The 23348-nt window shown below is 43.2% G+C and overlaps 1 pseudogene; it reads right to left on the bottom strand.

The window, feature by feature from the left end:
• Positions 1-184: 184 nt before the first annotated feature.
• On the bottom strand, positions 185-13178 carry LOC115838026 (annotated as a pseudogene).
• Between the last annotated feature and the right edge of the window lie 10170 nt (positions 13179-23348).

Genomic DNA, 23348 nt, shown 5'->3' with positions numbered 1-23348 from the left:
TCAGCAGTGCCTGCACTCAAACTCCTGGGGCTTCTAGTCAAGGGAAAGGACAGTTCAGTACATTGTGAGGCATGCTAGGGTGGAAGCCAGGTGCCGTGAGAGTGCAGAGGAGCTGCACACGTGAAATACAGCACTGCAGATCAACAGGACTGGGGCAGTCAAGGATGCAATAGAGGTAGTGGCTCTAGAAGTTCAGGCGGGAGGTGGGCAGGGTGTGGACTATGGATAGGGATGGCTCCAAGGAGGAGGGTCAGCCAAAGGTGGGTCAGCTGAGAACGTTTGAATTTGCTTCAGCCATTCTCAGAGTATTGATAACTGATAGGCTTTGCTGAGTTTCTATCAGACTGAAGGGGAAGTTGTGTATCAGTCTGTGTCTTGCCAGGTAAACAACCCATTCTAGGCATTTAAAGTGGAGGGAAATTTAATGCTGGAAATTGGATAGGAAGGTGTTGGAAGAGCTGGATGAGGCCGGGTGTGGTGGCTCATGCCTGTAATCCCAGCACTTTGGGAGGCTGAGGTGGGAGGATTGCTTGAGCCCAGGAGTTTGAGACCAGCCTGGATAACACAGCAAGACCCCGCCTCTACAAAAATAAGAAATAAGAAACATAGTCAGGTGCAGTGGCGCATGGCTGAGGGAGGCAGAGGTGGGAGGATCACTGGAGCCTGGGAGGTGGAGGCTGCAGAGGCAGCAGTGAGCCATGATGGCGCCACTGTACTCCAACCTGGATGGCCATAACAAAATAAACAAAAAAGAGCTGGATGAGAAAAAGGAAGGGAATTTTACCCAGAAATCAGGATAGCACTCTTGGTCTGGTGCTTATAACCTGTATTTGCTGATGGTGCTGGAGGCTTGTAATCACTTGTGACTACTTGCAACCACAAGCAATCACCTGCCATGGCTAGAGCCAGAAACAGGATCGTTTCTCATTTCCTCCCACTTTCTAGTCCCTGACCTATGAAGTCCACTGGCAAAATCTAACAGTAACTCAGCTGGCAAGGAAGCCTACAAAATGTAGTCTCCCAACCCCCTTGTCATTCAGAGTAGAGCTTCCAAGGACAGGAATGGGGCAAATACTAATAGGCAAAATCAGGCATAAAGACATCATGCAGTCTTTTGCCATGTAAGTTCTGCCTACTACTTGGCTCTTGCACTGTTTCTTGAGATGTCTCTGTCTCTCCCACACATCGTCAATATCCATTAATCACCATGAAGGATCTAGTGCCAAATTTCCCTGCACCTTTTCCCCTCACCTCCACTTATATAGTGTTATTTTTCAAAAACAGATTTTTAATTCATTGAAGTTTATCGTATATAATGAAAAGTGCATATAAGTTCACAGCCATATAAATGTACACAGACAGAGCACACTCAGGCACCCATAACCCAGGTTTAAAAAACCCCAATACTACCAGCACTCCAAAATTCTCCCTTTGTTTATCCTTCCAGTCAATACCCCTGTCTGTCAAGAGTAACCACTATCCTCATATCTAACATCATAGTTTAACTTTGCCTGCTTTTTTGTCTAAGATTTCATATTGTATTCTTGAGTTTGTTCTACAGTTTCTTGGATTCTATTTTGGTTTCACTGGATATAAGAGTTCTTAGGTGTAGATGATAGAATCCACTCTAAATAGCACTCTAAATAAGCAGAAAGGGATTGATTAAAGGGTCTTAGGAAGCTCGCACACTCTCCAGGAGGGATGGAAACCGGACTTGGATGCTTCATAACCGGAAACGTTACAGTCAATGTCAACAACGGCAAGAGGGAATCCCCAACCATGTATGTCATGGGAATATTCCTAGAGAAATAATCACTTTCACCATTGCTTTATATTTGGCAACTAAGATACTGGGGACTAGACGCCAGAACATTTCATATTTGTACCAAAGAAACCATACAGCTCCACTACCATGACTGCCAGAAAATCTGATCTCCCTGAATGTGGTTGCCACCTCCTTTTGCCCATTCTTAGCTCCAAGTTTAGGGCCAGTGCATCTGTTTGACAGGACCTAGATTACACGAGGAATGCCAGATAGAAAAGAAGCTGGGATATTTAGCTTTTAGCTTTCCAGCCTTTACATTATAGGAAGTCAAGCCAAAGAGAGGTTAAAATGAAGTTAAATGGGCCAGTCTCTCTCTATATTCCTTCCTTCTTTCCTTCTTTCCTTCCTTCCTTCCTTCCTTCCTTCCTTCCTTCCTTCCTTCCTTCCTTCCCTTCCTTCTTTCCTTCTTTTTCTTTTTCCAAGAGAGTCTAGCTCTGTCATCTAGGCTGGAGCACACTGGCGCAATCTCAGCTCACTGCAACCTCCGCCTCCCAGGTTCAAGTAATTCTCCTGTCTCAGCCTCCAGAGTAGCTGGGATTACAGGCGTGTGCCACCATGCCCAGCTAGTTTTTGTATTTTTAGTGGATACAGGGTTTCACCATTTTGGCCAGGCTAAACTCCTGACCTCAGGTGATCAGCTCCCCAAAGTGCTGGGATTACAGGCGTGAGCCACCGTGCCTGGCTGGTCAGCCTGTGTTATCTGAAATATTGTAGAATATCCATGAGTAGGATCACAGTGTTGTACAACTTTAGGGAATACTGTTTGTAAAATGAACAGAGAATTTTATATCGGTCAGTCTGTTACATGTGACACATAATTTTTAAAATGAACCAAGAATTTTACGTCAGTAAACTTGTTACTCAATTGTCATACAAATAATTTTTTAAGTACAATAAGCATCACATCAAAAATCAAGGAAATGAGGCAGCAGTAACAAATAGGAGATCTAGACCTACAAAGATTTAATAAATTTGAATCACCAGTTACAGATTATAAAATAACTATGTTCACATTGTGTAAAATAAAAGTCATACAAGATGCCTCCACAGATTAGAGAAAAAAAAAACTTTAAAATGAGCTATTTGGGTCAGGCACTGTGGCTTGCGCCTGTAATCTCAGCACTTTGGGAGGTTGAGGCAGGCAGATCAACTGAGGTCAGGAGTTCGAGACCAGCCTGGCTAACATGGTGAAACCCTGTTTCTACTAAAAATACAAAAATTAGCCAGGTATGGTGGCGGGTGCCTGTAATCCAAGCTAGTCAGGAGGCTGAGGCAGGAGAATTGCTTGAACCCTGGAGGTGGAGTTTGCAGTCAGCCTGGGCAACAGAGCGAGACTCCCGTTTCAAAAAATATATATTTATATCTATATATCTATATCTATATAACCTAACAATTTCTACAAATAAAAATACAATAACCTAAACTAAAAACTGAATGGGTGTGTATAATAGTGGGTTAGAGAGTTAAAGAGAGAATTAATGAACTAGAAGTTAGGTCAGAAGAGAATATCCTTTCTGGGGAAAGGACAGAGAGAGATAGAGGAAAATGTGGAAAGAGATAGAAAATATTGAAGAGATGTTAAAAGACATGGAAGAAAAACTGACAAGTGAAGAGAGAAGAATGGTGAGAGACAGCTTTTTTTTTTTTTTTTTTTTTTTTTTTAGACAGGGCCTCACTCTCACCCAGAGTGCAGTCATCAAAGCTCACTGCAGCCTTTACCTCCTGGACTCAGGTGATCCTCCCACCTCACCCTCCTGAGTAGCTGGGTCTGCAGGCATGCACCACCATGCCCAGCTAAGTTTTGTATTTTTTGTAGAGATGGGGTCTCCCTGTGTTGCACAGGCTGGTCTCAAACTCCTGGGTTCAAGTGGTCCTCCTGCCTCAGCCTCTCAAAGTGTTGAGATTATGGGCATTAGCCGCCACCAAAGTCAAGAGCAACTTTTTATTTTTTATTTTTGAGACAGGGTCTCGCTCTGTCACATAGGGTGGAGTGCAGTGGCGTGATCACTGCCCATTGCATGCAGCCTCAACCTCCTGGACTCAAGCAATCCTTCCACCTCAGCCTCCCAAGTAGTTGGGACTGCAGGCATGTACCACCATGCCCAGGTAATTTTTGCATTTTTTGTAGAGACAGGGTTTTGCCATGTTTCCCAGGCTAGTCTTGAAATCCTGAGTTCAAGGGATCCTCCCACCTCGGCCTCCCAAAGTGCTGGGATTACAGGCGTGAGCCACCGTGCCCAGTCCAAGAGCAACTTTTGAAGAGATGCTAACAGAATTTTTCAGAACTGATGAAAGACACTAATTCACAGGTACACGAATCCTGACAAACCCCAAGAAGAATAAATAACCCAATATAATAATGGGCAAAGATGTGAACATGCGTTTCACAAGACTGAACTGGCATGTGAGCTCCCCAAGTGATGTCCAAGCTCTGGATTCTCCTGATTTACAGCTAAGACATTTCCATGGCCAGAGATCTTCATCTGTTGTTGCTAGTTTTCCAGGTGCCCCCAGCCCTCGCTAGCCTTCATAAATATGTAGTGTCATGAAAAGGGGTCCACTCTCCTGGAACTCTTTCAACAGTGAGTTTAGCCCTGCCTGACCTAAGCAAGCTTCCTTTTGGATAAAGGGAATTTGGGGCATCATATACATTTTTTTCAACTCTTTGCCTGGAAGTTTCCTCTAGTAAACCCTTACCTGTGTCAGTACCACATGTCATTAGAGGTATTTGCTCTTGCATTCCGTTTGACATGTGTGGTATGAGAAGATGGAGAACACCTCAGCATAATCTAGTAGCATTAAAGGCACACATGCCCAATTCCTAGATATATAATATATACCATAGAGAAACTCTTGCAAATATACAAAAGATACATGTACATGAATGCTCATAGCAGTTTTGTTTGAAATAGATCCAAATTGGAACAAATCCAAATGACCACTAAAAATAGAATGAAGAGGCCAGGTATGGTGGCTCACACCTTTAATCCCAGCACTTCAGGAGGCTGAGGTGGGTGGATTGCTTGAGCTCAGGAGTTCAAGACCAGTGTGGGAACATGGAAAAATGCTATCTCTACAAAAAATACAAATATTAGCCAGGCATGAAGGCACCTACTTGTGGTCCTAGCTATGTGGGAGGAGGAACTGGGAGGATCACAAGCCCAGCAGGAGGTTGAGGCTGCAGTGAGCAGTGATCATGCCACTGCACTCCAGCCTGGGCAACAGAGTGAGGCCCTGTCTCAAAAAAAAAAAAAAAAAAAAAAAGGAGAAAAGAATGAAGAATAAAATATGGTATATTTGTGCAATCGAATTATACAAGAATGAAAATAAGTAAACTAGTACACACAACATAGATGATTCTTGCAAAACAATTCTGAGTAAATAAGCAAAATGCAAAAGGAAAAGAATTACATTTTTTAGTGATGCATGAATGATAAAAAGATAAAGAACAGCTGGGCACAGTGGCTCACATCTGTAATCCCAGCAGTGAGGGAAGCCAAGGCGAGAAGATTGTGTGAGTGCAAGAGTTCAAGACCAGCCTGCGCAACACAGCGAGACCTGGTCTCTAAAAAACAAAATTCAAAAATTAGCTGGTGGTGGTGGTGGTGTGTGCCTGTGGTTCAAGCTACTTGAGGGGCTGAGGCAGGAGGATCGCTTGTACCCAGGAGGTTGAAGCTGTAGTGAGCAGGAATTGCACCACTGCATCCCAGCCTGGCCAACAAAGTGAGATCCTGTCTCAAAAACAAAGAAACAAACAAAAAAAGATAAAAAATAACAAGGACATGATTATGATAAAATTTAGAATTGTGATTGATTCTATGGGGGAGCAATGCAGCAACATTCAGGGAGAAGAACATAGGAAGCTTCTCGAATGCTCACAATATGCTTTTCCCTTACCTGGGTGAGAGTACATGGGTGTTCACTTAAAAATATATGTTCACGCCAGGTGTGGTGTCTCACGCCTGTAATACCAGCACTTTGGGATGCTGAAGTGAGCAGATCACCTGAGGTCAGGAGTTTGAGACCAACCTAACCAACATGGAGAAACCCCGTCTCTACTAAAAATACAAAAAAAAAAAAATAGCTAGGCTTGGTGGTGGGTGCCTGTAATACCAGCTACTTGGGAGGCTGAGGTACAAAGTTGAACCCGGGAAGCAGAGGTTGCTTGAGCCAAGATCATGCCATTGCACTCCAGCCTGGGCAACAAGAACAAAACTCCACCTCAAAAAAATAAAATAAAAATATATATTCAGCATTGAGTGAACATACTATGTATTTTTAAAAATTATCAATTTTTGGCCAGGCACGGTGGCTCACACCTGTAATCCTAGCACTTGGGGAGGCCGAGGCAGGCGGATCACAAGGTTAGGAGATTGAAACCATCCTGGCCAAGATGGTGAAACCCCATCTCTACTAAAAATACAAAAATTAGTCAAGTGTGGTGGCATGTGCCTGTAGTCCCAGCTACTCGGGAGGCTGAGGCAGAAGAATCGCTTGAACCCGGGAGGTGGAGGTTGTAGTGAGCTGCCATCATGCCACTGCACTCCAGCCTGGGTGACAGAGCGAGACTCCATCTAAAAAAAAAACAAAAATTATCGATTTTCATTTATTGGCATTTAAAAAATTTGCATATGATAAAAATTCACCTTTTCGATGTACAGTTCTATGAGTCACATGCATAGATTCTTGTATTGACTATCACCACCCTCATAGAAACAGACATCAAAGGGCTGGGCGCCGTGGCTCAGGCCTGTAATCCCAGCACTTTGGGAGGCCGAGGTGGGCAGATCACGAGGTTAGGAGATGGAGGCCATCCTGGCTAACACGGTGAAACCCCGTCTCTACTAAAAATACAAAAAATTAGCTGGGCATGGTAGTGGGTGCCTGTAGTCCCAGCTATTCGGGAAGCTGAGGCAGGAGAATGGCGTGAACCTGGGAGGCAGAGGTTGTATTGAGCCGAGATCGCATCACTGCACTCCAGCCTGGGCGACGGAGCGAGACTCCATCTCAAAAAAAAAAAAAAAAAAAAAAAAAGCAACACACCAAAGAATTCCCTTATGCTGTCCCTTTGTATTCAGATCCTTCTCCCACTCCAACCCTAGGCAACCACTGATCTATTTCCTGTTTTTATACTTTTGCTTTAGTTCAATGAACTCTCAGCAGGACAATGTCAAATATATCCACATCTAGAAATATTATAATCAAACTGTCAAAAGCCAAAGACAAAGAAAATCTTGAAAGCAGCAAGAGAGGAGCAACTCATCATGTATAAGGAATCCTCAGTAATATTAACAGCTTACTTCTTATTGGAAACCATGGTGGCTGGGGTGGTGGAGGAGAAAGGAGTGGGAAGAAATATCCAAAAGAAAGAAAAAGACTGTCAACTAAGAATTCTAAATCCAGCAAAACATCCTTCACAAATGAAGTAAAGGCTGGGCGTGGTGGCTCACCCCTGTAATCCCAGCACTTTGGGAAGTTGAGGGGGGTGGATCACTTGAAATCAGGAGTTCGAAACCAGCCTGGCCAACGTGGTGAAACCCCATCTCTACTAAAAATACAAAAATTAGCTGGGCGTGGTCATGCGTGTCTGTAATCCCAGCTACTCAGGAGGCTGAGGCACAAGAATCACTTGAACCTGGGAGGCAGAGGTTGTGGTGAGCTGATAGGGTGCCACTGCACTCCAGCCTAGGAGACAAAGTAAGACTGTCTGAAAAAATATATATAAAGAAAAAAAGAAAGAAAAAAGGAATGAAGTACAAATACATACTACAACATGGATAAACCTTGAGAACATTATGTTAAGTAGAAGATGCCAGACGCCAGTGACAAAGGCCATATAGTGTATGAGTCCATTTGTATGAAATATCCAGATTAGGCAAAACTGCAGAGACAGAAAGCAGCAGATTAGTGGTTGCTTAGGGCTGGGCATAATTGAGGAAGAGGGATGATAGCTAAAGAGAACAGTTTTTATTTTTATTTTCATTTTTTTAAGAGACAGAGTCTTGCTCTGTCACCCAGGCTGGAGTACAATGGCATGATCATAGCTTACTGTGGCCTTGAACTCCTGCCTCAGCCTCCTGAGTAGCTGGACTAGGTGGAGTCTTGCTATGTTGTTCAGGCTGCTCGCAAACTCCTGGCCTCAAGTGATAGTCCTGCTTTGGTCTCCCGAAATGTTGGGATTGCAAGTGTGAGCCACTGCACCTGGCCTTTTTAATTTTTTATTTTAGGTGATAAAAATGTTTTAAAATGGACTGTGCTGATGGTAATACATACCTATGAATATATTTTAAAAAGTTGAATTGTACACATTAAATGGATGAATTGTATGGTTGTGAATTTTATCTGAAAACTGTTTTCAAAAAAATCTGCATTGATGAGTGTACAGTGTTTAAAAATGTAGTTTGTATTACAGTAAGAGCACAAAGGGGCGGGGAGAAATGGAACTAAATGGGAGAAAATTGAAATTAAGTTACATTAGTATTAATTGAAATTAATTTGGCATTAATCCAATCTAGATGTTAAAAGCTAAGATGTTATTGTAATCCCCAGCACAACCACCAAGAAAACAACTCAAAAAATATATATAGGAAAGGAAGAACGGGGTAGCAATGGAAGAAGAAGAATAAGAAAGACAGAAAACAAATAGCAAAATGGCAGATGTAAATCTTACCTCATCAGTTTAAATGTAAGTGGGTTAAACCCTCGGCCGGGCATGGTGGATCACGCCCATAATACCAGCATTTTGGGAGGCCAAGGCAGGCGAATCATGAGGTCAAGAGATTGAGACTATCCTGGCCAACATGGTGAAAACCCGTCTCCACTAAAAATACAAAAACTAGCTGGGCGTGGTGGTGCGCACCTGTAGTCCCAGCTACTTGGGAGTCTGAGGCAGGAGAATCGCTTGAACCTGGGAGGTGGAGGTTGCAGTGAGCCAAGATGGCACCACTGTACTCCATCCAGCCTGGCAACAGAGCGAGACTCCATCTCAAAAACAAACAAACAACAAACAAACAAACAAACGCTCTAATTATACAGCAGAGACTGACATAATGGGCTAAAAAATATGACTCAACTATTTGTTGGCCAGGCACGGTGGCTCACACCTGTAATCCTAGCACTTTGGGAGGCCAAGGCAGCCAGATCACTTGAGCTCAGGAGTTCGAGACCAGCATGGGCAACATGGTGAAACTCCATCTCTACTAAAGATACAAAAATTAACTGGGCATGGTGGCGCATGCCAGTAGTCCCAGCTACTTGGGGGACTGAGGCAGGAGGATTGCTGGAACCCAGGAGTTCGAGGCTGCAGTGAGCTGAGATCGTGCCACTGCACTCAAGCCTGGGGGACAAAGTGAGATTCTGTCTAAAAAAAAAGAAAAAGAAAAAGAAAAACAAAACCTATTTGTTGTTTTCACCAGACATGCTTCAGATTCGAAGACACAAATAGGTTGAAGGTGGGATGGAAAAAAACCTATGCAAACAGTAACCGAAAGAAAGCCGAAGTGGCTATAGTTTTGCCCTTCCCAGAGTGTGATGTAAGTGGAATCATAAAGTATGTAACCTATTGAGACTAGGTTCTTTCACTTAGCATAATGCATTTCAGAGTCATCCATGTTGTGGCGTGTATCAATCATTTGTCCCTTTTATCTCTGAGCAGTATCCCATCTTGTGGATCTATTTACCCGTTGAAGGACATTTAGGTTGTTTTGACCATTATGAATAATGCTGCTGTGAACATGTACAGGTTTTTGTGTGAATATACTTTTCCTTCTTTAGGATAAATACCTAGAGGTGGGATTGCTGGGTCATGTGATAAGTGTATGTGTAACTATAAGATACTGTTCCTGAGTGACTGTATTAATTTGAATTCCCACAAGCAATTATGAGAGTTCTTGTTGCTCTGTATTCTCATCAGCATTAGGTATTAATAGTATTTTTAATTTTAGTTATCATAATAGGCATGCAATGATTTCTCATTTTGGTTTTAATTTGCATTTCCCTTAATGACTAATTATGCTAAACATCTTTTCATGTGCTTATTTGCCATTCATATATATTCTTTGATGTAATGTCTTTACATCTTTTCCCCACTGTTTAAATTTTTTTTTTTTTTTTTTTTTGAGATGGAGTTTTGCTGTTGTTGCCCAGGCTGGAGTGCAATGGCGCAATCTTGGCTCACGGCAACCTCCACCTCCCAGGTTCAAGCGATTCTCCTGCCTCAGCCTCCCAAGTAGCTGGGATTACAGGCATGCACCACCACGCCTGGCTAATTTTGTATTTTTAGTAGAGATGGGGTTTCTCCATGTTGGTCAGTCTGGTCTTGAACTCCCAACCTCAGGTGATCTGCCCACCTCGGCCTCCCAAAGTGCTGGGATTACAGGTGTGAGCCACTGGGCCCGGACTTTTTTTTATTTTATTTGAGACAGAGTCTCTGTTGCCCAGGCTGGAGTGCAGTGGTGTGATCTCGGCTCACTGCAACTTCCCCCTCCCAGGTTCAAGAGATCCTCCCACCTCAGCTTCCTGAATAGCTGGGACTACAGGTGCGCACCACCATACCTGGCTAATTTTTATGTTTTTTGGTAGAGACGGGATTTCACCATGTTGGCCAGGCTGGTCTCGAACTCCTGACCTCAAGTGATTGGCCCGCCTCAGCCTCCTAAAGTGCTGGGATTACACAGGTGAGCCACCATGCCTGGCCAACTTTTTATTTTGAAATAATTATAGGTTCACAGGAAGTTGTTCACATAGTGCAAAGAGATCCATGCGCTTTTGACTATTCCCCCAGTGGTGACATATAGCTGTAGTACAGTATCATATGGCCCTAATCGTCTTCCTCCCAAACTCATATGTTGTAGTCCTAACCCCACCTTCCTCAGAATGTATGTGGTGATAGGGTCTTTCAAGACGTAATTAAGGTTAAATAAGGTCAAATAGATGGTCCCTCCAATATGACTGGTGTCCTTATAAGAAGAGGAGTTCGGGTGCATTAGCTCATGCCTGTAATCCCAGCACTTTGGAAGGCTGAAGTGGGAGGATTGCTTGAACCACTGCACTCTAGCCTGGGTGACAAAGAGAGGCCCTGTTTAAAAAAAAAAAAAAAAAGAGATTAGGACACAGATACAGAGGGAAGACCACGTGAGGACATAGAGAGAAGACATCCATCTGCAAGCCAAGAAGAAAGGCTTCAGGAGGAATAAAATTTGCTGACCTTGGACTTCCAGACTCCAATACTGTGAGGAAATAATTTTTTCCCCCCAAGACAGAGTCTTGCTCTGTCACCCAGAGTGGAGTACAGTGGTGCAATTTCGGCTCACTGAAACCTCTGCCTCCCAGGTCCAAGCAATTCTCCTGCTTCAGCCTCCCAAGTAGCTGGAATTACAGGCGCCTGCTACCACGCCTGGCTAATTTTTTGTGTTTTTAGTAGAGACAAGGTTTCACCATGTTGGCCAGGCTGGTCTCCAACTCCTGACCTCAGGTGATCCACCCTCCTCGGCCTCCCAAAGTGCTGGGATTACAGGCGTGAGCCACTGCACCTGGCAGAGAAAATAATTTTGTTGGTTTAAGCTACCCAGTCTGTGGTACTTGGTGTGGCAGCCCTAGCAAACTAATACAAACATTCAAATGAGAAAACTGACATTGGTACATTACAGTCAACTCGATTACAGACCTTGTTCAGGTTTTGGCATTAAAAAACCCCCCAAAACCCTGTATCCATTTGTGTGTGTGTGTGTGTGGTGTGTGTGTTGTGTTTAGTTTTGTGCAATTTTATCCTATGTATAGATTTGTGTAACCACCACCACAATCAAGATATAGAACTGCTCCCTCACCACCAAAGAACTCCCTTATGTTACTTTTTTGTATTTGTGTCCCCTGCCTCCCCCATCTCCATTTCTTTCCCTTGATTACTCCTAATTTGTTCTCTCATTTCTATAGTTTTGTCATTTAGAGAACGTTATAGGAATGGAATAATATAGCATGTAACCTTTTGAGATGGGCTTTGTTTTCACTAAGCATAATGCCCTTGACATTCATCAAGGTTGTTGCATGCCTTGATAGTTCACATCATTTTATTGCAGAGTGATAATTGCTTTACATGGGTGTTCCAGAGCTTGTTCAACCATTCACTCATTAAAGGACATTTGAGTTGTTTCCAGTATTTTGCTATTATAAATAGGGCTAATAGGAACATTCAAGAACAGATTTTTGTATGCACATAAGTTTCCATTTTTCTGGGATAAATGCCCAAGGGTGTGATTGCTGGATCGTATAGTAAGTGTATGTGAGTGTCTGTACCATTTACATTCCCATCAGGAATGTACGAGAGAGCCAGCTTCTCTGCATACTTGTCACCACTTGGTGTTACCATGACTTGTTATTTTAGCTGTTCATTACGCACCTATTTTAGCTGTTCTAATAGGTGTATAGTGAAATAGTGTGGCTTTAATTTGCATTTCCCCAATGGCTAAGGATGTTGGAAGTCTTTTCACGTGCTTATTTGTCACCTAAATCTCCTCTTTGGAAAAATATCTGTTTATCTCTTTTGCCCATTTTATAATTGGATTGTTTTTATTTTTTTTAAACTGCAGAGTTTTTTTAAACTGCCCGTTTTAAAAAATTGCATTGTTTCTTTTCTTGTTTTTAAGTTTTGAGAGTTAGATACAAGTGCTTTGTCTGATACCTGATTTGTAAATATTTTCTGCCAATCTGTGGCTTGTCTTTTCATTCTCTTTTTCACTTTCTTAAGGAAAAAAAAGAGACTTGTTTTATTTGAGTGATTGGTCTATGTAATTGCTGAGGCCACTGAGTACAGACAAGGAGGATGGGGGCGCTTTTTTTCTTTGTCTCTTCCTCCTTGGACAGAGCCTTGATGAACCTTCTTGGACTGCAGGTGAATATATTTGTATGCTTCCTTGGTCTTAGACCTCAAACTTGTGGATGTGTTCCATAAGAATCCGTGTATTTTTGAACATGTTCTCTTTCACCTTCAGGTATAGGCTGTGATACATGTGGTGGCCAGTCTTCTTAGATTCCCAGTATCTTCTGACCAGCTGATGCAGAATTCGCATCCTCCCCATCCAGGGTAACTTATTCTTTGGCACTTGAGCATTGACAGTATCCTTTCATTTACTTATGCCCATATTCCTGCCTTCCTGGCAGGTCAAGGTGTTTTCCCTGCATGAAGCCCAGGAAAGGACAGTCAGGGGCTTGGGATTATCAGCCCATCTTTGATCAGCTTTCGAATCTGCTGGCAGGTGTTGGCATTGGCGATTTCGTTGGTCTTGTTAGGGTCTAGCCAGACCATCTTTTTGCCACAGTGGAGAATCTTAGAGGCAAGTCTCTTATGAAGCTTGGACATACAGCTGTTGCTGCAGTGACAAAAGGAAATAACTTTTTATTCTCTTAATAGTGTTTTTTGCAGAGCAGAAGTTTTAAATTCCGAGAAAGTGAAATTTATCCTTTTTTTCTCTTATAGATGGTGTTTTTTGTGTCCTATCTGAAAGCTCTTTGACTAACCAAAGATCATGAATATTTTCTCCTAAGTCTAAGAGTTTTATAGTTTTACGTATTAATTTATGTTTATCATATATTTTGAGTTAATTTATATATATATATGAAATGTAAGTCTAGGTTTTTTTTTGCATGTGGAAGTCCAGTTGTTCCAGCACCTTTTGTTGAAACGGCTGTTCTTTCTTCATTGAATTGTCTTTACATCTTTGTCAAAAATCAGCTGACCATATTTGTGTGGGTCTATTTCTAGAATTTTTAGTTTGTTGCATTGGTATTTGTCTTTTTGCCAATATCACAGTGCCTTGACTATGGTAGCTTTATGATACATCTTAGAACCAGGTAGTGTGCACATGCAAAAGAATGCAGCTGGATCCTTTTTTGCACCATATCAAAAAATTAACTCGCAATGGATCAAACCCTGCACTGAAGAGCTAACACCATAAAATTCCTAGGAGAAAAAAACAGTGAAAAATCTTCATGACATTGAATTTGTCAATCATTTCTTGGATATGTCACCAAAGTACAGTCAACAAGAGAAAAAACAGATAAGGTGAACTTCATCAACATTAAAAACTTTTGTGCATCAAAGAGAATGAAACGACAGCCCACAGAATGGCAGAAAATATTTGCAGAAATTTAAACATCCAGAATATATAAAGAACTTCTACAACTCAACATCAAAAACAAAACAAAACAAAACAAAACAAACAAAAAACATAATTCAAAAATGGACAAGGAACTTTTTTTTTTTTGAGACGGAGTCTCACTCTGTCGCCCAGGCTGGAGTGCGGTGGCGCGATCTCGGCTCACTGCAAGCTCTGCCTTCCGGGTTCACGCCATTCTCCTGCCTCAGCCCTGGGACTACAGGCACCTGCCACCGTGCCCGGCTAATTTTTTTTGTATTTTTAGTAGAGACGGGGTTTCACCGTGTTAGCCAGGATGGTCTCCATCTCCTGACCTCGTGATCTGCCTGCCTTGGCCTCCCAAAGTGCTGGGATTACAGGCGTGAGACACCGCGCCTGGCCTGAACAAGGAACTTTAATAAACATTTCTTCAAAGAAGATACACGAATGGCCAGTAAGCACATGAAAAAAATGCTCAACATCATTAGTCATTAGGGAAATACAAATTGAAACGAGATACCACTTTACACCCTAAATTAGAATAGCTACTATCAATAAAATTAACAATAAAAAGTATTGGTGGGCTGGGCACGGTGGCTCATGCCTGTAATTTCAGCACTTTGGGAGGCCCAGCCAGGTGGATTACTTGAGGCCAGGAGTTTGAGACCAGCCTGGCCGACATGGTGAAACCTCATCTCTACCAAAACCACAAAAATTAGCCAGGCGTGGTGGCGCATGCCTGTAGCCTCAGCTACTCAGGAGGCTGAGGCATGAGAATTACTTGAACCCAGGAGGCGGAGGTTGCAGTGAGCTGAGATGGCACCACTGCATTCCAGCCTGGGTAACAGAGTGAGACTGTCTCAAAACAAAATAAAACAAACAAACAAAAAGATGTTGGTGATGATGTGGAGAAATCAAAACCTTTGTGCATTGCTAGAATGTAAAACATTGCATCTGTGGTGGAAAACAGTTCAGTGATTCCTCAAAAAGTTAAACACAGAATTACAATATGACCCAGCAATTTCACTTCTCAACATTCTTCCAAAGAATTGAAAGCAGTGACTCAAAGAGATACTCGTACACCAAATGTTCATAGCAGCATTATTCACAATATCCAAAAGGTGAAAACAACCCACGCGTTCAAATGGATGAATGAATACACAAAATGTGGTATACACATGAAATAGAATATTACTCAGCCTTAAAAAGGAATAAAATTCTGATACAAGCAGCTACAGCAAGGATGAACTTTGCAAATATTATGCTAAGAGAAATAAGCTAGATACAAAAGGACAAATACATGATTCCGCTTATATGAGGTAACTGGAATAGGCAAATTCATAGACACAGAAAGTAGAATAGAAGTTACCAGGCACTTGGAAGAGGGAGTGAGGAGTTAATGTCCAGTGGGTACAGGGTTTCTGTTTGGAATGATGAACAAGTTCTGGAAATAGATAGTAATGCTGGCTACACAACCTTGTGAATGTATTTAACGCCACTGAATTTGAATTATACACTTAAAAATGGCTGAGGGCCGGGTGTGGTGGCACAAGCCTGTGTTCCCGGCTACTCAGGAGGCTGAGCTAGGAGGATCACTCTAGCCTGGAGTTCCAATCTAGCCTTGGCAACATAGTGAGACTCCATCTCTTAAAAAAAAAAAAAGCTAAATGGTAAATTTCATCTTATCCATATTTTACCACAATAAAACAATCTGGGAGGCTGGGTCCAGTGCCTTACGCCTGTAATCCCGGCACTTTGGGAGGCTGAGGTAGTTGGATCACCTGAGGTCAGGAGTTTGAGACCAGCCTGGCCAACATGGCAAAACCCTGTCTCTACCAGAAATACAAAAATTAGCTGAGTGTGGTGGCATACACCTGTAATCCTAGCTACTTGGGAGGCTGAGGCTGGAGAATCGCTTGAACCTGGGAGGCAGAAGTTGTAGTGAGCCGAGATTGTGCCATTGCACTCCAGCTGGGGCAACAGAGCAAGACTCTGTCTCAAAAACAAACAAATAAACATCAATCTGGGAAACACACACACATACACACACAAATGGGTAGTGTGAATCCTATGCCTTTTTCTTTTCAAACTTGTTTTGGCTACTACTGTCTTCTTACCTTTCCATACACAGTTTAGATTTACCTTGTCTATCTCCAAAGAATTTTGCTAGGATTTTGATTGGAATTGCATTAAATCTGTGGGTCAGTTTGGGGACAATTGGCATCTTAACTATACTGCGAGGCTGGGTGTGGTGGCTCACACCTGTAATCCCAGCACTTTGGGAGGCTGAGGTGGGCAGATCAGGAGGTCAGGAGTTCGAGACCAGCCTGGCCAACACAGTGAAGCCCCGTCTCTACTAAAAATACAAAAATTAGCTGGGCGTGGTGGCACGCACCTGTAATCCCAGCTACTCAGGAGGCTGAGGCAGGAGAATCGCTTGAGCCCGGGAGGTGGAGATTGTGGTGAGCCGAGATCGTGCCACTGTACTCTAACTTGGGCCACAGAGCAAGACTCTGTCTCAAAAAAAAAAAAAAAAAAAAAAAAAAACAACAACAACAACAACAAAACAAAACTATACTATCCTTTCCAATCCTTGAACACTGTGTGTTTATTAGCTTATTAGGTCTTCTTCTATCTCTTTCACTGGCGTTTTGTAGTTTCCAGCATACAAATCCTGCACATCTTATGTTAGATTTATATTGAAGTATTTCATTTTTTGAGCTCTTATCTATGGCATTTTTATGGGCTGAATTATGTCACCCCAATTCATATGCTGAATTCCTAACCCCCAATACTTCAGACTGTGACTGTATTTGGAGACAGAACCTTAAAGAAATAATTAAGTTCACATGGGCCCTAATCCAGTATGACTAGTGTCCCTTTAAGAAGAGAGAGAGGCTGGCGTAGTGGCTCACACCTGTAATCTCAGCACTTTGGGAGGCCAAGGTGGGCGGAGTCGTTGAGGTCAGGAGTTTGAGACCAGCCTGGCTAACATGGCGAAACCCCATCTTTACTAAAAATACAAAAATTAGCTGGGGGTGGTGGCGCGAGTCTGTAATTCCAGCTACTCAGGAGGCTGAGGAAGGAGAATTGCTTGAACCCGGGAGGTGGAGGTTTCAGTGAGCCAAGATTGCACTACTGCATTCCAGCCTGGGCGACAGAGCGAGACTGTCTCAAAAAAAAAAAGGAGAGGAGAGAGACACAAGAGTTTTCTCTGTCCACCATGTGAAGACATAGGGAGAAGGTAGGCACCTGTAGGGCCAGGAGAGAGGCTTTAAGAGAAACCAAATCAGCTGATACTTCAATCTTTGACCTCCATGCTCTAGAATTGTGAGAAAATAAATCTCTGTCATTTTAGCCACTTGGTCTGTGGTACTTTTTAATGTCAATCCTAGCAAACAAATGCAGGTGTTATTTTTTTAAATTTCGTTTTTAATTGTTCCTTGCTAATATATTGAAATGTAGTTGATTTTTGTATATTTATCTCAAATCTTGTGATCTTGATAAACTTGAGTATTTGTTAGAAGCTTTATTTTTTTTTGACAGCTGTCTCGCTCTGTTGCCCAGGCTCTATGCTGCAGTGGCATAATCCAGCTTACTGCAGCTTCAGACTCCTGGGCTCAAGTGATCCTCCTGCCTCAGCTTCCCAAGTAGCTGGGACCACAAGCACACACCACTATGTCTGGCCACTTTAAACATTTTTTGTAGAGATGGAGTCTCCCTGTGTTGCTCAGGCTGGTCTCGAACTTCTGGCCTCAAGCAATTCTCCTGTCTTGGCCTCCCAAAGTGCTGGGATTACATGTGTGAGCCACCATGCTTGGCCGTGGAGCTGTTTTTTTCCAAATATATATATATATACATATTCCTTAGGATTTTATGCACAGATGATTATATTATTTGTGAGTGCGAATAATTTTATTTTTTCCTTTCAATATTAAGACTTTTGTTTCTTTTTCTTGCCTTATCACACTTGCTAGGACTTCTAGTACTATATTAAATGAAAGTTAAGAAACAATGGCTGAAAACTGCTCAAATTTTGTGAAAGCCATATATTTTCAGATCAAAGAAGCACAAACAAGAGTGATAAGACTGGGCATCCTTGCCTAGTTCCTGATTTTAGGGCAAAAACATTCAGTTTAGGGTTAGCTGTTAGGTTTTCATAGATGCCCTTTATCATGTGGAGGTTTTCTCATCCTAGCTGGCTGAGAATTTTTATAGCAGATGTTAGGTTTGTCAAATGCTTTTTCTGCATCTGTTGAGGTGACCGTATATTTTTTCTCTTAGTTTGTTATGGTGGTGGATTTTATATTAGAGTTCCATCCCAATTAGAAAAAAAAATCAGAAACAGTCCTCATTCACATAAATATTAACTCAGCGTTTTGCCCTAGGGCTATGTTAATTTTCCTGGTCTGTATCATAATATAGTTTGAAGGTCTCTGTACTATCCATATGTCATGCAGACACTGCAGTGATCCTTTATGTTACTGATGTCATGCAGGCGGGCAGGATAAGCACAACATGGCTAGCACACTGGAGGCCTTGGTGAGACACATGCAATCCAGATGGTAGGAGATAAACCCTGGGAGGGTTCAGGGACCTGCCATTTTGGTCAAGTTTTACGAGGTCTGTTGGCCAAGGGCATGCCAGGATATCTCCTCCAAAGTTAGAGACTAATTGCTGTATTTTGTATTCCCTGCCACAAAGAAGGAAGCACAGCACTTGGTGGCCTCTGGATTCTGGAAACAACACATTTCTCACCTAGGAATACTGCTTCAGCTAATACATCAGGTGACACGAAGGCTGTCAGCTTTGGGGGAGGCGCAAGTGCTCCTGTATGTTTATCTTAATTATTGTTGTTAAGGAATAAATATTAACATAACACTTTTTTGGGGGGGGCTTGAGGAAGAGACACCTTTTTCTAATTTGTACAGACACCATATGTACTATGCCTGACATGAAACCTATTTAATTTCCATGGAGAGGAAAGGTGGTTTCAGCCTCTGCGAGATAAGTCCCAAGCTCAATGCCCCCATGTTTGTGAAGCAATATGGAGGAAATAAAGGGCACAGGCTTGGCCGGATGCGGTGGCTCACGCCTGTACTCTCAGCACTTTGGGAGGCCAAGGCGGGTGGATCACCTGAGGTTAGGAGTTCGAAACCAGCCTGGCCAAGATAGTGAAACCCCTTCTCTACTAAAAGTACAAAAATTAGTCAGGCGTGGTGGCACATGTCTGTAATCCCAGCTACTCGGGTGGCTGAGGCGCAAGAATCGCTTGAACCTGGGAGGCAGAGGTTGCAGTGAGCCGAGATCACGCCACTGCACTCCAGCTTGGAAGACAGAGCAAGACCCTGTCTCAGAAAAAGCAAAACAAAACAAAGCACAGGTTCAAAATTTAATTTAAAACTATCACTTACTAAAATCTGCATGTGAGAAGAAGAATTGGGGGAGTATGCTCAATATAGTGACCCAACCCCTGAGACAACTTAGAACTTTAAGTTACAAATGTTCTTTCAATTACAGCTTTATTAGAAACACAGCTATATGAAATATAGATATCTCTGATGGCTTGCTTGTATTAGGTTACTAATACAAGCTTCAAAAAGTGTTTCAGGGCTGGGCACGGTGGCTCATGTCTGTAATCCCAAACTTTGGGAGGCCAAGGAAGGAGGATTGCTTGAGGCCAGGAATTCAAGATCAGCTTGGGCAGCATAGCGAGACTGCATCTCTACAAAAAATTAAAAAATTAGCTGGGTGTGATGGCACATGCCTGTAGTCCCAGCTACTCAGGAGGCTGAGCAGGAGGGTTGTTTGAGCCCAGGGGCTCAAGGTTACAGTAAGTTATTGTCGTGCCACTACACTTCAGCCTGGGAGACAGAGTGAGAGTGTCTCTTAAAAAACAAACAAACAGACAAAAAAAAACAGAAAAACAGAGGCCGGGCAGGGTGGCTCAGGCCTGTAATCCCAGCACTTTGGGAGGCCAAGGTGGGCAGATCACGAGGTCAAGAGATCGAGACCATCTTGGCCAACATGGTGAAACCCCTTCTCTACTAAAAATACAAAAATTAGCTGGGCGTGGTGGCAGGTGCCTGTAGTCCCAGCTACTTGGGAGGCTGAGACAGGAGAATTGCTTGAACCCGGGAGGCAGAGGTTGCGGTGAGCTGAGATCGCGCCATTGCACTCCAGCCTGGTGATAGAGCGAGACTCTGTCTCAAAACAAAAACAAAAAAACAAAACAGAACAAATCCGCCCGCCTCCAAAAAAAGAAAACAGTGTTTCAGTGGCTGAAGTCCCTTATGACTTGAGTGATAAGTGGCAAATTTTCAGCCACTATTTCTTCGAGTATTTTTCTTCTTTTCTTTTCTTTCTTTTTCTTTTTTTTGAGATAGGGTCTCACTCTATTGCCCAGGCTGGAGCACAGCAGTGCAATCTCAGCTCACTGCAACCTCTGCCTCCCACACTCAAGCCATCCTCCCACCTTAGCCTCCTGAGTAGCTGGGACTAGGATGTATGCCACCACATGTGGCTAATTTTTGTATTTTTTGTAGAGGCAAGGTTTCACCATGTTGCCCAGGCTGGTCTCGAACTCCTGAGCTCACACAATCCTCCTGCCTCAGTCTCCCAAAGTGCTGGGATTACAGGCATGAGCCACCACACCCATCCCTGCTCTCCTTCCAGAACTCCAGTGACACTAATGTTAGCTCTTTCGTTATAGCTCCATAGTCTCTAGAGGTTCTCTTTATCTTTTTTTTTTTTTCAGTTTCTCTTCTCTCTTTACAGATTTGCCATTTCTATTATTCTGTCATTGAGTTTATGGATTTTTTCCTTTGTACCTTCCATTTTGTTGTTGAGCCCATCCACTGAATTTTAAAATTTTAGTGATTCTGTTTTTTCAGTTCCAATGTTTCCATTTGGCTCTTGTTATTATCTACTTTTTCAGAGACTTTCTATTTCTTTGCTGAGGCAATTTTTTCATTTGTTTTAAGCATATTCTTAGTTGTTTGTTGAAGTATCTTGATCATGACTGCTTTAATATCTTCATCAGTTAATTCTAGCATCTTGGTGTTACATCCAATAGATGGCCTTTCTTTATTTGGTTTGAGATCTTCCTGGTTACTGGCATGACAAGTGATTTTTGGTTGAAACTTGGCCTTTTTTCTTTTTTTTTTTGAGATGGAGTTTCACTCTTGTTGCCCAGGCTGGAGTGCAATGGCGCCATCTCGGCTCACCACAACCTCCACCTCCCCGGTTCAAGTGATTCTTCTGCCTCTGCCTCCCAAGTAGCTGGGATTACAGGCATGAGTCACCACGCCCAGCTATTTTTGTATTTTTAGTAGAGATGGGGTTTCTCCATGTTGGTCAGGCTGGTCTCGAACTCCCAACCTCAGGTGATCCGCCCACCTCGGCCTCCCAAAGTGCTGGGATTACAGGTGTGAGTCACTGCGCCCGGCCTGAAACTTGGACCTTTTTGTATTGTGTTATTAGACTCCGGATCTTATTTAAACTTTATGTTTTAGCCGGGCATGGTGGTGCATGCCTGTAGTCCCAGCTACTTGGGAGGCTGAGCGGAGAGGATTGCTTGAGCCCAGGAGTTCAAGGCTGCAGTGAGTTGTGATCATGCCACTGCACTCCAGCTTGGATGACAGAGCAAGACCCTCTCTCTTTAAAAATAAAATTGAAAAATATGAATAAATAAATATAAACTTTGTGTTTTAGCTGGCTTTTTTCTGACACCAATCTGGCAGGGCAAGGCAGGGTGGTGAGGGGTGGGGTTGCGTCTTCTCTGCCAGGTGGGAGTAAAAAATGACCTCTATTGACACCTTTAGGGGGCAGGTGCTCCTTTTTACTGATGGGCAAAGGTGGGAAGTCTGACTCCAGCTGTGATCTCCACTGACACCACAGCTGCGGGGCGAAGAGGCAGGGTAGGTGGTCTAATAAATTGCTCTGGGCCATGGCGAAAATCCTGACTCTCCACAAGGCTTCCTGTGACACATCTCAGCAGGAAGGGGGAGAGGCGCCTCTTTACTGGGGAGTACAGGCTGGAAATCCAGGTTCTTCACGTGGTTCCCAGTGTGGTGGTGGTGGTGCTAGTGAGACCGTGGAGCGTGGAGGAGGCCGCTTTGCTGGCTGACACAGATGGACGGCTCAACTCTCTGCCCGGTCTTCACTGGCACTGCTCTGGTGGTGGTCGTTGGGGAACCTCATTGCAGCTTGGGAGGGTGGAATTTACGCTCCCCACTGGGCCTTTGCTGTGTGGATGTAGGTGAGGTCTCAGTTTATTCCGTGGGGCTTGGCTGAAGTAAAGTGGTTTTTGTGTCTCGGTTTCAGCCTTACTAGGTTGCTGTTCACTTGGTCCTTTGGCTAGAGGAGCAGGTTTTTATTGGGGCTTTTTTTTTATTTTTTGGCACGCCTTGGCATTGCTGGGTTGCCAGTTTCTTAAGTTCCAAATCTAGGATATGTGGAACAGAAAGAAAACCCAGGGGACTCTCTGCCACGTCTTTCCTGGGGTGCAGAGGCCTCTAGATAATCTGCCTCTTTTTCTCCACCATTCAGAATCCTTTTTCCCCCTAGAATCTGTTTATGCTTGTTGTATATATAATGTCCAGGGTTTTATTTTTCATTTTTATTTATTTATTTTTTTAAGCAACAAGGTCTCGCTGTTGCTCAGGCTGGAGTGCAGTGGTGCTACTATAACCTCAAACTCTTGGCCTCAAGCAATCCTCCAGCCTCAGTTCCCTGAGTAGCTGGGACTACAGGCGTGCACTACTGAGCCTGGCTAATTTTTCTTTTGTAGAGTCAGGTGGTCTCACTATGTTGCACTGGCTGGTCTCGAACTCCTGGCTTCAAGTGATCCTCCTACTTGGGCCTCCCAAAGTGTTGGGATTACAGGCGTGAGCCGTTCAGGGTTTTAAATTATACTTAGCAGAAGAAATGGCAAAACTACATCATTCCATCTTCTGGGAAGTCTCTACTTTTCTTGTTTTGTTTGTTTTTTGGAGCATGAGGTGCTTTTCACACGTTTTCTTTTCTCTTCAGCTCCCTCCACCTCCTGTCATATTTCCTGTGGGGTGCCTCTTTCTGGGGCTCACCCTCCCAGAGGACACTGCTGTCCTTCCTCTCTGGGCACTGCATCGAGTCCCTTGGACTTCCCTTCACCCCTTTGTTCTAATTTCTGTGAGCTTCCCCTACTTAGTCAGTAGTGTCCCTACTGCCTAAGGGAAATTAGTGTTGCTGCCGGGCATTGCAGAGGGAGAAACAGAGCAGACTCAGAGTTTTTGTTTTGTTTGGGAAACAGATTCCTTTTTTTTGTTTTTGTTTGTGTTTTTTTTGTTTGTTTGTTTGTTTTGGAGACAGAGTCTTGCTCTGTCACCCAGGCTGGAGTGCAGTGGCGTGATCTC

This window comes from Nomascus leucogenys, chromosome 13 (assembly GCF_006542625.1).
Source record: "Nomascus leucogenys isolate Asia chromosome 13, Asia_NLE_v1, whole genome shotgun sequence".
NCBI lineage: Eukaryota > Metazoa > Chordata > Mammalia > Primates > Hylobatidae > Nomascus > Nomascus leucogenys.
Note: the sequence above shows the minus strand (reverse complement) of the source record. Positions and strands in the feature narration are given on the sequence as shown.